A 14750-nucleotide genomic window follows, 5' to 3' on the forward strand; every position below is an offset into this window, starting at 1 on the left:
GATGGGTGTACCCTCACGAACATCCTGTTTTAGAGAGCTACAAATGGGCTGAGAAATAAGTTGACATCTTGAATCACACAAAAGCGCTGCCAGTCTCGCACCAATGCTACTTTATCCGAAAGGCTTAACAGCATAGTCAAGAGTGAGCATACATACCCTATAGCAGTTCTGCAAAAAAATGCAAAAATAAAAACTATAAGTGCTAGTAAAACATTAGCATGTGTTCTTACAAAAGACACAACTTTACCTTGCACAATATCTATATTTTGAAGGAAAAGATGCATAATTGTAAAGCAGGTCAACCTGTATAGGAATATCTAGCAGACATTGAGTTAACAAAAAAAAAAACTACAATGCCAAATGATGGATTATGAGCGTTTAGTTGCCAATTATGGGTAGAACTTTTGACCACAGTTTTTGATCAGCATATCATTTAACCTTGTGTTTAACCAGCTTTAGAAAATTCTCTGCTCCCTATGAGGGACTCCACATCTTTTGGATCGAATGCCTGGCTGGAAATGTGATACCACTAAATTTAATACCCAACCCTAGCAGGGGGTAGCAATTTGTTTTTTTGCACCAGGGAGACTGCACCATCTGAGTGCAGACTTTTTCTAAACCCGAGGTACACAAACCTAGGTGTTCTCTCTCACATAACTGTGCCCCTGTATTTCTCCTGAATGGATGATGGGGTGTTCTGCTTGATAAGGATTTACCATGTTTAAGTCTAGCTGGGAATCCACATGGGAGGTGGCTGGGAGAAAGCCCATCGCTCACTATAGTCGTGTAGGTATCTGGTGGGATGTGCATCTGTTCTTCCTAGTCACTTAAAAAGCACATTTGAGCAAAAGCATACCTGAAGTTTCCCCTTACTAGTCTGCTTCCAACAGATACACGTGCTTACTCCTTTGAAGAGAAACTGCCGAGAGGACCAGGAGAGTCACTGGGATGTGGCATTTCGATTGCCAAGAGGAAAAAACCATTAAGAGTTGGCAAGGAAGGCTTGTGAATCCCCTCTATTCTGGTGGGATCAATACGCAGTGGACTAGTCTCCAGCGTCTCCACTGGAAGAGAGCAGTTTCCAACATATCTTACATCAAAGAATTGTCTGTCAACATTGTTGACTTGGGATGAGACCAGGCGGTCATCACCACAAACTAGAGTCAATAATCTGCTACCAAACCAGAACTAAGGGCCAGATGTAGGAGCCTTAATACTGGTCGGAAACGGCCGATTTCGGCCGTTTCCGACCGGTATTTGGCTTTTGAGATGTAGGGGGCATTTTATTTACAGAATCGGTATATTTACCGATTCGGTAAATATACAGAATCGGTAAAATACCGAATCGGTAAATTTACCGATTCTGTAAATCAAGATGTAGGTGGCACTGTAATCAGTGCCACAGGCCTTTACCGAATCGTTATTTACCATGGAATACCATTCCATGGTAAATAACGAATTCCAGTGTACATGCACATCTGTGCATGTACACCTCTGCCATGTGGCACACAGACATGCCCTAAGGGCATGTCTGTGTGTCACATGGCACACAAGCCAGAAACAGGGGTGCAACAGGGTGTCAAAGTGACACCCTGTCACCCTTGCAAAATCGGTAATTTTACCGATTCTGTAATTACAGAATTGGTATTTGCAATTGATTCCTATGGGCTTCAAGGCCCATAGGAATAAATGACAAATACCGATTCTGTAATTACAGAATCGGTAATTAATCGGTAATTACCGAATCTTACAGATTCGGTATTTTTACCGAATATTCTACCTACATAGCAATTACCGAATAGTGAATACCGAATCTGTAAAATTCGGTATTTACCATTCGGTAAATTGCTATTACCTACATCTAGGCCATAGTGGCCTCAGCGTGTTCGTGGGAGGAACTGGTGTTCCAAAAGCATGGTACACCAAGGGATCTGTAGGAGGGACTTAGGCAGCCCTGTGCTACAGGCTGAAACATCATCTCAACAGGTTAACAGTCTGAAATGTAAGTAGGCCACTGAGCCAGACAATGAAAGTATGGCACGTTCTTCACTAACTGGAAAATATAAGGTTTAGTGCCAAGTACGTCACTGAACAATGCAAGATACATACTCTTAGGACAAAGATCCTGAACAAAATGGTGCCGAAGAACGCCAAACCAGAGCCCATCTTTGAACATTATGCCATAAAGCTCTATGGCAAAAGTGAATACGTTTACCCAAACTGTTTGAGAACTACATCCTTTTTACTTACAGGCACTTCTGATTTTTCTTGGGCATGATTACACATTTTTATTTCCCCAGTTGTAATATTTGTAGACTCCAGTTTTTAAAAATGCAAGATCTGACTACCCATTCACCTTTATTTGAAATTTTCATGTATTACACTGCACTTGAGTTGCTAAACCAACATCGCTCTGCAAGCACAAGCCTGATTACCAGTCTTCGAGCTGATGCCAAAAGCCTAGGGGCCTGATTAGGATTGCAGGCGGACTCACGTCTACCCACCACCCTATCGGACAAACAGGACTGCCTGACATTCTGTTGGCGGTACCGTCAACCTTTGACAATGCAACCGCCCCCAAGGCGGTCGCACTGCCCATCTCCTGTATTGAGACAGGTGCTGCAGCACACACCGCAGTACAAATAGACAGGGAACATATCTCTGCACTACATGGCAGGCACCATGCGGTGCCTGCCACATGGTGCAGTGATATTTAGGGGTACCATATGTGCCCACAATCAAGGTCCAGTGGGGAGGAGGGCCCGCTAGTGACCCCAGATGTCCCTTTCCGCCAGCCTTTCCATGGCGGTGGAACCACCATGGAATGGCTGGCAGGAAGGGACAGCGTGGACCACGTCTGGGACTGCTGTGGCCATTACATTTGCAGCCTAGTACAGATTTCTATACACCGAGAAGCCCAGACCACCCCCCCCACATGACATCATCCACTGCTCACCAAAATCCTGATGCCCACATTAACCCACCCCCCTACTGAACAGGGGGCTCTTGACCAACCTTTGATTGTGCAGGACCTAACCCCCAGGCCTGACCGATTTCCCAAAAAATATTATTTTAAATTGCAACATCTTATCCGGAATATCCTCCTCGAGGCAGTTGATTGAGTCAACTTACCACTAGCCTTGGCTACCACCATTGTGGTTCTACTAAAACCTAGCACGCCTCTAGACCAGAGTGAAAAGCACTAACCCACTTCCCTCATTTACACAGAGGTCAAACTCTATGCTTAACTGCTGACTAGTTCCCGCTTCCCGTACTTGGTCACCTGGTCCATCAGAACCAATGCAGCTTTATCCCCCACTGTAGCACCAGATACCGTATCCGTGGAGTTCACCTGGCCCGATTTAAGGAGTTACAATGCTCTACCACACTGATGCTTCGACTTCGAGATGGCCTTCGACTCTCTGGACTTGAACTTCTGGCGTGAGCCCTGGCCAGGACAGGAATGGGGCCTAGCTTCCGCGCTTATGTCCAAGTCTTGTATGCTGAGCCACAGGTACGGGTGAACGGAGTGGTCTAGCCCACCTCCGACACTCCCCATTCTTGAGGGCACCGGACAGGGGTGCCTCTCTTTGCCTTGGCCGCAGAACCCCTTGCGTCATGGACACGCTGCGACGCACAGGTTGCAATTGGGGGAAGGGCGGAACGGTATAAGGAGATAGGATAGCCTTATACGCACATGAAGGTCATCTGTTCATGGCTCGCCCGGCTAAAACAGGGAGATGCCTAATCTCCATCTATGACTTGTATGTGGAGGCGTCGGGACTAAAGGTCAACTGGTACAAATTGCTCTAGATCCCCTTTAAGAGGGAAAGGGACGATGAGGCTTGGAACCTGCTGACCCATCACATTACCTTTTTATACCTGGAAATCCACATGACCTGGAAGCCAGACCTTGCCTGGAGTCTCATTATCCACCCCGTACAATTCAGGCCGATCTCAATAGATGGAATAAACTGCCCCTCAATATACTGGGCAACGAATCCCTTTAGGAAAGGATGGTCCTCACACAGCTTATTTAGGTCCTGTAGTACTTCCCTTCCAAGTCACTGGCTTGTCACTAGTCTCCAGGGCGTATAAATTCCTCTGGGCAGACAAACCCACTTCAGATCTGATAAAGTGTCGGTTTCACCTATTACAGGGGTTTAGCTATAGCAGACACCCGCCTGCAACACTGGGCAGGACACATCCAAGTAGTAAACAAATGGCTGAATGGAGACTGGGTTTGACCCAGCTTTTCTAGTAGCGCTATATTGGATTATCGAAACCAATTTATAGATATGCCATATGGTGTCCCAGTACCCTCTTGCTCTGAGAGATTACCAAATCAGTTTCCTTGGCTTGGAGGGCAGAGCTTTGCTCGAATGGGTGGGACCAGTGGGCGACGCCGGGTGGTTGGACCAAGTGGTGCATCTTAAGGGCTTCAATGGATGGGATAATAGTGGCATCTCCTGGCTGGTGTATGTTTTGGAGGGGGGGCGGGGCGACCACATGAAAAGTTCAGGCTTTTTAAACCAATTTCTCCCTTCATAACTCACATTTCTACCAACACACCAATTTTTACTTTCACTCTACAGGTACCATGAGGCGCTGGTGGACCCTGCCTGGAGGCTTGGATATTTATGGGTCCCCTGATCAGGGGAGGCATCAAATATACAAAGCCCCGATTAATCACTGACCATGTACACTGGTGCCTCTGAGGAACAGTGGGAGGTAGTGGCCGGGCCAGTTGGACGAGAGGCATGAATAGAGTCACACACCCTAGCCATCTTAGCCCCACTACACATCGTTCAACTGAACTATCTACTGTACCTACTACACACCCATGCGTCTGTGGAACGCCTGCAGATTATTGGTCCCCACATGCATTAGATATCTGGGGGAGGTTGGTTAATTGTGTGATTTGGAAGCGCCAGGTTATTCAGCCATACTGGGCATACCTGAAGGCCTCCCCGAAGTTCATGCAGCTTTGCCTCGTAGACGAGTTGTGGGGTCCAAGGAAAGACTGCATTCTGGTGGACTTGGGTAGTTACTAGCAAAAAGAGTTGTGGCCAAACACGGGAAATCACGAGAGGCTCCATCATTAAGAGAAATTGTGGACAAACATGGACCGATAGCAATGGATGAACTTATTTCCGTTGCACCAAGAAAATCAGAAACATATGCAGAAAAGGTGGACGTACTACAGACGGGGTAATAGAAACGAACGTGCTCCAGTTGGTGGGAAAGTGAGGATGCAGCTATAGGGACCATCTGAGAGGGGCTGTATTGCGATTGTTCTGTGCCTTATTAAACCTAATAGAGAGGGGTTTTTTTGTAAAAAAAAAAAAAAACGTCCCCATTTACATCAGAGGCGTCCCCTCTTTCAGCATACAAAATTAGGCTGTTCTTACAGCTTCCTTAGTAGAAGGTAGCTGGGTACGCTGAGACTAGGAAATCAAACTTAAACACCCAAAAGTTCTGCCAACTGCGAGATACGGGTTTCCCACGAGGCTGCCAAGATAAAGCAGTCCTAAGTGGGATGGTTTGTCTCTAGCACACCTTTGGTTACAGAATACACAACTCAGTTAGTTTACCGTCTATTATGTTGCATCTTCAGTGTTTCCATTACAAGCATCTGAACGTATTGCAATGGCATTCTACACTGGCACAACAGATACCGTCTATTAGGTTGCATCTTCAGTGTTTCCATTACAAGCATCTGAACGTATTGCAATGGCATTCTACACTGGCACAACAGAACTCAAATGAAATACTTGGTGGACATTAAATAAACAGAAAAGAAACACAAATTCTGAAACTATGCCCTGCTGTCTATGTTTCTACCCAAGTAAACTCAGGACACCAATTGCGGCTAGGTAAGAAGCGTAGCCAATGAAGAAGTTTACTTTTGCAGAATACAATTCCAACATTGGTAAACTACATGTGGCATTTAATGATAAGCCAGTCAGACTATGTTTAAAACAAAAGACACGTAATTTGACACAGGTTGGTTACTTGACAATCATGCATTATAAAACACTAGTGGTGGGGGATTTCAATCCCATTTTAAGATGGAAGGCTGACAGAACACTGGCTTATTTGGTTACCACCTTCTCTTCTGCCTTCGGTACTTTAAGGTACTCAATAAAATCAATCAATCAATATGCCTTCTCGGGAAATAGCGACAGGATGTGTTAATTGGGTGGGCTCGGCAGAGCTGACAGAGAGGCCTTTGTGGTTCATGTTCTTGTATTCTGCCAAAAGTGCATGTCCAAGAATTTATGTCAGGAAAAATTATATTTCATGGCGTGGGTAATTTGTAGCAGTCCTACATTCCTAGAGGCTCGGCTAGTTCTCTAAAAACGGACCCCATTATTTGACTTCGATACTTTGTATGGCACAAGAAATCCGTCCGAGCACGACCACCACAACCACACCATAAAGCGTTATGCATCGACCACGCTCTTCTACTAAACCAGTTAACGGAAAGCACATAGAACTTGGGGGTGTGAGCACACTTAAACCCCAGAATGCTTTGTACCGAGAAATCATAAAAGTATATATGTTTGAGATACTAGAGGCGTGACCAGGCAAGGGGATAGAATCGTTTACAGCGAGTATTCCGGAAAGGAGACGGAAAGCAGATTAACTTGTGGAGCCTTGCTGCAGGAAGCTTCAGACCAAGGAAGTAGCATGCAAGGAAAGATTCATTAGAGGGCAACAAGTACGAACACAGGAGGGGCGGCGGGGAGGGATAAAAAATAAAACTTTAGGAGAAGGATGAAAGAGGACATGGGCTCCCTTCTACATTCTCCAGTGGATGACCCAGAATCAACTCAAACTGAATCCCGGGAAGACGGAGCTCCTTCTACCTGGTAAGAGCTCTATCCACTGGGGCCCGCACTTCTGGCCGGTAGAGCTAGGCCCCCCTACCACCCCTGTGGCCTCGGTGAAGAGTCTCGGGGTCATTATTGACTCCAACCTATCCCTTAAGCCCCAGATAGGGGCGGTGGTTTCCTGCTGCATGTACCAGCTGAGAAGGATCAGGAAGGTGGCCTATCTCCTGACTCCCGAAGTTCTGATTCAAGTCATCATGGCTCTTGTCCTCTCCCGCTTGGATTTCTCGAATTCCCTCTATCACGGTCTGCCCAAGGCCCTTCTTTCTAGGCTGCAGATCGTCCAGAACCAAGAGGCGAGATTGGCCTTCGGGATCCCGAAATGGCAATCCGCTAAACCTCTTCTTACCAACTTGCATTGGCTTCCTGTCATTTCGAGGGTAGCCTTTAAGATCGGCTGCCTTGCCTTCAAATCTCTAACTGGTCCCTGCCCTGCATTCCTGAAATCCCTTATCAGTCCCTATTGTCCCTCACGCAACCTCAGCTCCTCTCACCTCCGCCTCCTGGCTGTCCCCTCTTTCAAACTCTGCAGAATCGGAGGTCGGAGATTTGCACATTTGGCCCCTAAATTCTGGAATTCTCTCCCACCCTCACTTAAATCCTCCAATTCGCTCTTCCAATTCCGCAGATCTCTGAAAACATGGCTCTTCCCACAATCTGGCTAACTCCCCCTGTCCACCCCCAGCACCAGATCAGCGCCAGGAAACCCACGGTGACAGAGCGCTCTATAAGTTTACCTTAACATAACATAACATACATACAGCTAACCAACCAAATGCCTATATATTACACTACAAACTCGTCCATAGTATTTCCACCTTCTCTTGCCCTAGTTCAGGTAAATATTAAAGCATGAACCTCAACAAACTAACTTTAGACCCCCCCCTTTGCAAAGTGGGCACACTGCTCTTTTCCTCTTGTAGGCAAAGGCAGGAGTGCAGTTTACTATAAACAAATGAGGGGTCCTACTCTGCCAAAGGGACAGAACGCCACTTGACACAATGTCTTTAAAATTAGATTCCTTTTTTGAATTTCTGCATCCAACTCTACACTCATAACCCAAATATTAATACGCACTCACCCAAATGGAGCTTGATGTATTGGCCAATTAGAAGTGCAGTTTATACATGCCTGAACCTTCAGGATGAGGCGTACATGAAATTACTAAAGAGAGAAGTTGTATGTAGCGGTTAATCAAAAATGCCTCATTTAAAGAGATAAAACAACCCTTATCAAGCAATTTATTTGGTTGATGGAGAAATTATAAAACTTCAAACTGGGGGCATATTTACAGGTCCCTATCCCCACCAGTGACGTGATGGCGATAGGGGCCTCACCTTATTTACAAGATGTGGCTTAGCACGGCCTTGTAAATAAGACACCCTTTCGTGATGTATTTAGCGTGAAAGGGGAGGGCAATGGGTGTTGCAGTGGGTGTTCCACCACAACATCCATTGATTTTGACGCTGCGCCAAAATCAAGACCAGGAAAACCTGGTTTAAACAAGAGAAACAAGGAGAAAGGCTGCATTTCTCCTCGTTTTTTGCTGTTCCCATTAGAAACAGCAAATTGCTTATGATGGTTCATGTGCAGGGTGGGGGGGCCTTCCTGCACAGAAACAATCATTGTTAAAAAAAAAAAATGCAGTTTTGTAACTTGTGTGAGTGCTGCTCACAAAACAGCATTTCAAAATGGTTTGTGTGCAGAAGGTCCCCCTTCCTGCACAAAAACAATCTCCCCCTCAACACAGGCACCCATGCAAAGGAGACTGTGTTTGAGCTAGGCAGCTAAAGTCAGCGCCAGTGCAGGGGAAACTGAGGGCTGCACCATATTCTAGTAAATATGGTGAAGCCCTGCGTTTCTAAAAAGTGACAAAGCATGTTGTTAGCCTTCTTGGCTTAAGGACACGCTTTGCCGCTTTATTGTAAATATGCCCCTGGGTGCCTTCATAAGAGGCTCTATAAAGTTGTGTATTTTTGTTGCCTTATCTTTTGAGTTTCATTCCTCCCACACCAGAGGTGCATTTGTTTCAACTCACAAAGCAAAACTCAGATCTCATGCTCCTCTGAAGAGCTCTAATCTACAGGAGCGCTTTTGCTCCCCATGCCCATCCCCACAGGGGAAACCAAAGGGCCACAGTGTTAGCAGACGTCCACTGGATGAGACTACACCCCCATCCCCACTTAGAAACCAGCAAGGAAAGCAGAGTTGTCCCAGGTTAAGGAAGGAAAGGTGCCTACTTCCTTCAACGTCCGGCCTCTTCAAAAACCTGTTTTCACATCTGACAGGACCAGGGAGGGCATGTGAAGCACTTACCACCCTTCTCAAATCCACTACTGGATTCCTGAAAGGCAGTCTCAACAGCAGGTGGAAGAGGAAGCACAAAGGAATGCAAGCCATGCAATGAGTCACAATGACACCGCTAAGGGGAGATTTGCAAAAATGATGGGGGTATAACAGACAGTGTAGGTTCAGGTTGGATAAGGATTGGTATGGCCACTAGGCAGCACTGTTCGAAGTGAAGGATGGCCATTGCAAATGAAAGGCCACACAAAGCGCCTGTCTGCATAAAGCACAGGTACCAGAAGTAAACGACCATCTGCATGCTTGATGACTATCACTACATGGAGTGTGGTTTGTCATTAATTATTAAGCACAGCTACCAAACAGTTGCAACTCAGTGTCCACATAGTAGGCCTGTTTGGATGAAGTATTGGACAGTACTGCCAGTTGAAAATGTACAATTGGACCGAGAGCAATTGGATAGGCCTCTATCGGATGATGAACTGGGTACGGCCCTGGGGGAATTGAATCCTGGGAAGGCTCCGGGTCCGAATGGGTTCCCCAGCAAGTTTTTTAAAACGGTTCTTTGTGCAGCTGGCCCCACACTTTCGGCCGGTGGTGGAGGAGGCACAGGAGTGCAGCCTGCTTCCCCCAGACTGGAGACATGCAGAAGTGGTGGTGTTCCACAAACCAGGTAGACCTCCAGAGCAGCATGCATCATATAGCCCCATCTCCCTCCTTAATATCGAAGCAAAGGTGATGGCCAATCGGCTTAAGCCGCACATCACAACTCTGGTACACCTGATCAGGCTGGGTTTATGCCTCAGAGGGTGACCCGCAACAACATTAGGCGTGCGCACATTGCTGTGTTGCCCTGTGGGCGGCTTGGGGAGCCGGCTGCGCTACTGCTGGCCGACATGGACAGGGCCTTTGATTCTTTGAGTTGGGTGTACATGTTCGCACTGCTTCGTAAACTTAATCTGGGCCCGCACTTTCTGGCTTACTTGCAGCTGCTGTACACTACTCGAACGGCATCAGCGAGGGGGGGGGGGGGGGGGCGATTTCTCGCTCCTTCTCTATCCAGCAGGGCACGCGCCAGGGCTGCCCCCTCTTTCCTTATCTCTTTGCACTCGCGATGGAGCCGCTGGCGGCCTGCGTGCGCATAGATGCTCCGCTTCGGGGGTTTAGATGGGCGCCGGGTCTTACAGATAAAATAGAACAATACGCGGACGACGTCCTGTTCTTTGTGACAGATTTGGCAGGTCGGGCCACGATTGATGCGCATTCTTCAGATATTCGGCGAGACCTCTGGGCTTTATATGAACCCTCGTAAATCCACGCAGTGGGTTCTGGGGGGGTGGGAGAATGGGCATCAGCCCTTCAGTTGGCGACGGGGGGGGGGGGGGGGATGAAGTATTTGGGAGTCTTTTTGTCCGACGTCCCAGCTGTATCCAGAGACCGCAATCTGATCCCAGTGTGGGATCGTACTATGAAGGCTCTCAAGGTGTGGTCCCACATGCCCTAAACGATTTACGGTAGGTCAGCCATTTTTAAGATGGTGGCGATCCCTCGTCTCCTTTACCAATTGCAAAATCATCCCTACCAGATTTCACCCTTATGGTTCCGGGAGGTCAATTCAGCGTTGGGAGGGTTCCTGTGGGCGGGGGCGCAGTTAGGGTGGCCCTGCGCACCTGCTTCCTATCCACATACACTGGTGGTCTAGCTACTTCAGATGTCCTCTCCTACTACCAGGCCACGCACCCGTTGGTCCTCAATGAATGGTGGTACGGGGATAGGAGGGACCCAGCCTATGCGGTTGAGCGGCAGCTAATGGGCAACAAACCCTTACACACACTATTTTATTCCGCGCCGCTTCGGAAGATTCTGCCCCCGGCCACGCGGTGGTGTTTCACGTAAGGAGGCAGGCCCAGAGTGGGATGCGATGGTGGAATGTCCTGACTCAGGAGACTCCTCTCTGGGGTAACGGGCGCTTGCCTCAGCTGGCAACTTGCAGGGCTTTCAGGGATGGGACTCTATAGGCATCGCGGTCCTGGGAGATGTGATGGCTGACCTGACGCTTAAATCATTCCAAGATCTACGGGACGAATAGGAGATGCCACAATCCCAGTTTTTCAGATACTTGCAGTTCCGACACGCACTGGCGCCTAGTCTGGAGGGCCTGGAATCTCTCCCCAATTTCAGCCCAATTGAAGCGAAGGTCTTTATGGGGGAATTACCAGACCTCAAGATTTCTCGCATATACCAGACATTGATAATTCATTGTTCCGCAACTTTGCTGCAGCTTAAGACGGCATGGGAGGAGGATGTAGGGGAACTGGAGGAGGAGGACTGGGCAGAGGCATTAGCAAGTCCACTGGGCGGCAATAGCCACGCGCCTGATTCAATTCAAATATTTACACAGAGTGTATTTTACCAGAGTGCGCTTGTGGAGGGCAGGAATGATTGTATTCCCCCCCATCCCCCAAGTGTCTTCGATGTGGCTCAGAGGAGGGAGCTTTTTTGCACAGTCTGGAGTTGTCTCTTGTTGCACAGATCTTGGAGAGGGGTGTTCTCATGCCTGTCAGAAGTGCTGGGATGGGAGCTTCCCTGCAGGCCGCGCTTGGCCCGGTTACATGTCATGGAGGGTGTTGGGGGCAATAGATATAAGCGACACCTCCTATTGGTAGGTCTCACGTTGGCAAAGAGGGACACTGCCAGGGCTTGGAAGGCGCCCCGGGCACCGTTGCTGGCTGCATGGAGGAATGGGATAGATTTTTGCATGGGACTCGAACAGCCAGTCTTCATTGCCAGGGGGTGTCCCCGTAAACATTATAAGATTTGGAAAAGATGGGCGGACTACCGGGGACTGGATTTAGATCTGCCGCTGGAAGGGGATGTTCATTTGATGGATTGATGGGTGTGTGTAAGCCGGGCTTTTCTGGGTGGCTGATGGGCTCTATGTATGGTTCCAGAGAAGTACTAAATTTTCTATTGGGGTTAGGGCGCAAGCTGGAACGGTTTATTCAATCATAGTTTCTTCAAGTATATAAAAGTCAATGTCATTTTTCATTGTACAATTGATGAGTGCAGCAGTCTTCGGGTTACGGAGCTACGCAGTGTATATGAACCGTGACAAATAAAGTTAGATTTAAAAAAACATACATTCAAACTTGAGCATGTCTTTGGAGTGTGACAAAATAAAACAGTAATAAAAGTAAACAAAAGAAAGAGTGCAGTTTCTGAATCTTTATAACATTTATTAACAAACCCAAAATTCATAGAAGGCAGCTCCCCCAATTTAGGATAAAAATTAATTGGTCTACATTATATTTATGCCCTCATAATACATCCCTCGTCGGTTTTAATAATGCTTGCACGACTGCAAAGCTGCTAAAAAAGAAAGAAAAAAAAATCACACACTTTTGGGCCTAATGACGATCTACACCAACCCCACCCCAGGCTTCAAGTGCACTCACCAGCTCATTTTTTTTTAATCACATCAATAACCAATATAAAAGTACCCTTTCGAGAAGGGTTGAAGCGGCTCTATCAGTGACGCTGTTTAGGTCAAGATAAGTATGCGGTTTAACGCTTTTAAATACCGAATCTCTAGACATATATTAAAAAAAACAGTATGAAGGCTTCCAGCACACTAAACAAGCGAAAACATATGGAGTTTGTTAGGAGCTGCCAGATGTGGGCCGATTGCGCAGTCATGCAGAATTACACAATTCGGTGAGGCAATAGCCAAGAGTTAATTAAACCGACGAACACTTTACGGAGGGAAAGGTAAGCAGAGAGCCCGCATATGGGTAGCGAGGCGGTGCTTGTCGCGGTCTGGCTTCCCACTCTACATTAAAGCAAAAACCTCCTGTTAAGGCAGCCACGCCCAAAGAAGGTACGCGACAGGCAGGCTAGGGCCAGATGAGCCCCACTATCTCAGGATAACCACGTTTACAAATAAATTGCAGCCGCAAGTGGCCACATGCGTCGTAACACCATCAAACCGATTACGGCATTTCAACTAAGAGTACTGCACGTTAGGATCTACCATTTCTTTTTCATCCGTGTCCGGTGTCTTACAAACCTAGGTTTCAAAGTTATTGTGGTTGAAACGTGTTGGCTGACTGGGCGTCACGTGGCATAGGAAAACTGAAGCCACGATAGAAGCTCAACTGCAATGACGCGTTTCTCCTGCACTCGAGCTAAGTAGGAGGTGGTGTACGTTGACTTAATAAGCACTCAAAATAGGGTGAAGGGTCGCACTCCAAGCGAGCACCCTTCGTAAATAACCGGTCAGTACGTATGATCCAGGGCAGCTTGGAGACGGTGCATTTTTTAGCAAGTACGCCCTCTAGTACATTATTTTGACGGCAGACACACACACACAGCGTTTAGTTAGTAATACGCCGGTGAGGCAAGAAACAGATTTTTTTTATTAAAACAGATACACGTAACCTTCCACGCTTATACCTCAACTCCCAGGAATCGCGAAACAAAAATAACATATCAGCGTTCTCTTGCTTAAAAAGAAAATCAATTTCGAGGCAAATAAGTGGGAACAATAATGGAAACTATAGCCTCTCCATTATTGCTGCTGGTCTTATTGCACACCACCCGGGAGATGCCACACCCCAGCAACTGTGCCAAGCCGCCCCCGGATAGCACAGCTCACAGTAAAGCAAGAAGCCAGTTTGTGACCCTCAAAGATTCAGCGAAGACCAAATTACCCCCGAAACGTACGAAAGTCCATCAACCAAGATGACCCAGATTAATGAGTATTACAATTAGTTTCGCATGGACATTTTAGGATTAAATAAAAAACACATTAAGATACCGATTTGGGCGGACCTTTGACAAGGCCGCGCTTCCTCCAGCTGCCCCAATCCCCTACTGCCACTCACCCGAGGTTGCGGTGGATTGGAAGGCGAGGAGATAGCAGTGCGGACTCCTTCAGATGTGACAGACCTTCGACCAACAGCGGTGAGATCCCGGCCAAGAAACCAACCAACGCTAGCCCTACCCTGTCCAGCTGCCACTTCCTGATCCAGAGGTCCCCGGAAGAAGAGGGCGGGCCACGGAATCTACCAATGCAGAGAGACTGAGGCGGAGGGGAATCGATGACGTTTCAACGGTCCGCTAAAAATGCTGCTTCCTTTTGACCAAGGGCACAAGTTTTTTGCTTTTAAATTAATGTGTATCGTTTTGAATAACGTTCCCAGAAAGTCACGCTGTGCTGCTGAATGCGGATGAAAACAAGCTTGTTATCTCCCCCCACATACACGTTTGGTTCCGTCCAGTTACAGCCGCACATTCCTCGGCTTCAAACGGCGATTGGCTGTGAGTGAGCATGTCCTTGTAGGGGAAGAAACGCTGGAATTTCCTGTTTGTGACATCATAGAATGGGTGGGGCTCCAAGATATCTCGAAGTGGGTCTCGGCTGCTTCCTGCCTGTAGGTTTTATCGGTTATTGTCAGAGTCTGGAGACCCTCTCCGAGAGCAAATAGTATGCTCACTGACTGACCTAGAACTTACTAGTTATGCACGCATCACATTGTATAAATGATGCGC

General features: G+C 47.3%; 1 protein-coding gene across 2 annotated transcripts in view; it reads right to left on the bottom strand.

Annotated features, from left to right (window-relative positions):
* The window catches only part of LOC147723983 (myosin regulatory light chain 2, smooth muscle minor isoform), a 45111-nt gene extending 30634 nt beyond the window's left edge, over window positions 1–14477 (bottom strand). The window contains exon 1 of one of the 2 annotated variants that reach the window (XM_086965591.1): window positions 14084–14477. The gene's annotated coding sequence lies outside the window, so the exon portion shown is untranslated. Of the gene's footprint in view, window positions 1–14030 lie in introns of both variants that reach the window. The other variant, XM_086965592.1, reaches the window with a different exon arrangement.
* Between the last annotated feature and the right edge of the window lie 273 nt (window positions 14478–14750).

Source organism: Lissotriton vulgaris, chromosome 4_1, assembly GCF_964263255.1.
Source record: "Lissotriton vulgaris chromosome 4_1, aLisVul1.2, whole genome shotgun sequence".
Taxonomy (NCBI): domain Eukaryota; kingdom Metazoa; phylum Chordata; class Amphibia; order Caudata; family Salamandridae; genus Lissotriton; species Lissotriton vulgaris.